We start from the raw sequence: 3,301 nt of genomic DNA on the forward strand, positions 1-3,301 counted from the left end.
ATATATATATACCTGGTGATTTAGAAAATTTTTGTGTCGACGCCAGTATTTGTTGGTGCAAATTAATAAGTATTAAAAGAGAGTTTTTGATAGCCAATTTTTGATCACCAAGCGAGTTTTCTTCGAGTTATTACCCATATTTACATGGTACTAGAAAAAAATTTCGTGTAAATAATTAGCTTTGAATTTTTTTTCCAGCATAACCAGTTTTGATTTCGGAGTTCTTTCAAGATGAATTTTAGAGAAGAGAAACTGTACATTGAGAATTTTTATAGGATAGTAAATATATCCTATATAGTAAGACACTTTTTCTCAGTGTACTCTTTCTCTTAATCCACTCAAAGTAGTATGAAAGTGTTATTGAAAAAAGTTCATAGTTTATATAAAATTGATCTCTTTCTGTTGTGGTTAATAACATTGCACAAAATTTATGTCCAATTCATTCATGCGTAGATTACATATAAATTTTTACAAAGAGTAAATAATATAAAGTTTCAATAAACAACTAACACTGATTTGAAAACAAACTTCTTATTATTTTTCAATACATATATATATATATATTTCAAAGAAAATACATCAGTTAATCCAGGAATATGTCCTTTTTTATAATCACACCACCATTTAAAACCACGACATTCCAACATATACCTATCCTTTCTCATACAATGACGTGCACATTCTTGACAAAAACCAATTTCGTTCATAGCAGCATGGTTTCCATGAATTTCATAATCGGGAAGCTGATTTGGGCTTGCTGCTGGATTTGACATATGAGTTTTATCAGCAGAAATAGATTTTGTCATAATATTTGACGCACCTATAAAAGTTTTCAAACAAATGTTAGTTATAGTTATAATATTTTAATAAAGGTTTTTGATATTTAATATACCATATTTTCTAGCAAAACTAGGCTTACATGATAAAACAGGAACAAAAAGAGTGAAAAACAAAACATTTATCTTCATTCCAGTTTTGGAAGTTCAACAACAGCTGTAAAAAGTGAGTTTTGGTTTTAAGTTTTTTTTTGTGAAATTTATATGCTTAGTTTTTTCATATTTATAGCTGTTTTCACCTATGTTACACAATAGTAATAGTTTAATCAACATCTTTTAAGTAATTAATAGACATTAGAAAAACTTTTTTTTTAAATAATAATATTCGTTTTGAAATATTCATATAAGTGTAATGGTAATTATTATCAGTCATTAATTGTTAATCGTAGATAAAAACTAGTATTTTCATTATTATAAATTTAATTTTTGATATAGAAAGAGTGAAATAGAGTATGAAATCCAACTTGAGATCATTACCGATAAAACATATTCGTCATCAATGTTATAAGTCTTATTTTTAGTATTATATTTTTTATACTAACAGTATCAAATGTAAGAACACAAAATCGACTTTGAAATGGTTATATATATATATATATATATATATATACCTGGTGATTTAGCAAATTTTTGTGTCGCGCCCGTATTTGTTGGTGCATATTAATAAGTATTAAAAGAGAGTTTTTGATTGCCAATTTTTTATCACCAAGCGAGTTTTCTTCGAGTTATTACCCATATTTACATGGTACTAGAACAAATTTTCGTGTAAATAATTAGCTTTGAAATTTTTTCCAGCATAACCAGTTTTGATTTCGGAGTTCTTTCAAGATGAATTATAGAGAAGAGAAACTGTACATTGAGAATTTTTATAGGATAGTAAATATATCCTATATAGTAAGACACTTTTTCTCAGTGTACTCTTTCTCTTAATCCATTCAAAGTAATATGAAAGTGTTATTGAAAAAAGTTCATAGTTTCTATAAAATTGATCTCTTTCTGTTGTGGTTAATAACATTGCACAAAATTTATGTCCAATTCATTCATGCGTAGATTACATATAATTTTTTACAAAGAGTAAATAATATAAAGTTTCAATAAAAAACTAACACTGATTTGAAAACAAACTTCTTATTATTTTTCAATAAATATATATATTTCAAAGAAAATACATCAGTTATTCCAGGAATATGTCCTTTTTTATAATCACACCACCATTTAAACCACGACATTCCAACATATACCTATCCTTTCTCATACAATGACGTGCACATTCTTGACAAAAACCAATTTTGTTCATAGCAGCATGGTTTCCATGAATTTCATAATCGGGAAGTTGATTTGGGCTTGCTGCTGGATTGGACATATGAGTTTTATCGCTAGAAATAGATTTTTTCATAATATTTGACGCACCCATAAAAGTTTTCAAACAAATGTTAGTTATAGTTATAATATTTTAATAAAGGTTTTTGATATTTAATATACCATATTTTCTAGCAAAACTAGGCTTACATGATAAAACAAGAACAAAAAGACTGAAAACAAAACATTTATCTTTATTCCAGTTTTGGAAGTTCAACAACAGCTGTAAAAAGTGAGTTTTATTGTTGAATGTAAAATCATCGTAATATTATTGTTGACTGTAAAATCGTCGTAAAAAGTCGTCGTAAAAGCGTCGTAAAGCTCGAAATTTTCCTATAAATAGATCTTCATTCCTTCTTTCAATCACAACACATCATCATTCAAACATAAGAGCATCATCATCCTGGAGACCCATTGTAGGTCTCTTAAATTTTAGTATAGTGTTGTAAATCCTAATATATTGGGTTGTCCATTGCTGGAAACCCGAATTAGTAGTTATTTACTTTGAAAAAAAGAAGTAATAATATTAAAAGGTTACTCCATTTCACGTGGCTAGACGTGACACAAGAGACTAGCTCCTTTATTGTCTAATCAATAAAAGAGATATTATTTTGAGTTTATTTTAAGATGTCTACATACGAGCTAAGAAGCTGGATGTATATGCGTAAAGATTCAGATGGGGCGTTGACAGAAGAGTTCAAGAACGGGTTAGAAATATTTATGTATCAGGGTACAAATATGGAGAGAACGAAAGATAGCGGGAAGATGTTTTGTCCTTGTTTGAAATGCAAGAATACGAGGTATACACTAACCAAAACCGTGTGGACGCATTTATTAAATAGAGGGTTTATGCCGCAATATTTTGTTTGGTATCTACATGGAGAAGGATATGGCAGTAATACTCATGGGAATCCTGCTAGTAGTAGTAATTATCAAATTCATGTTGATTTTGATGAATCGGATTATGGTCATCAGCCTAATCAGTATCAATCTGATCAAAGTGTAGATCATGATAGGATGCATGAGATGGTGACTGATGCATTTCATGAAGTGCATACTGGTAATGCTGTTGAGGAACCTAATGTAGATGCCAAATGATTTTATGA

The sequence above is a fragment of the Eutrema salsugineum genome, unplaced genomic scaffold (genome assembly GCF_000478725.1).
Source record: "Eutrema salsugineum unplaced genomic scaffold, Eutsalg1_0 scaffold_12, whole genome shotgun sequence".
Classification (NCBI taxonomy): domain Eukaryota; kingdom Viridiplantae; phylum Streptophyta; class Magnoliopsida; order Brassicales; family Brassicaceae; genus Eutrema; species Eutrema salsugineum.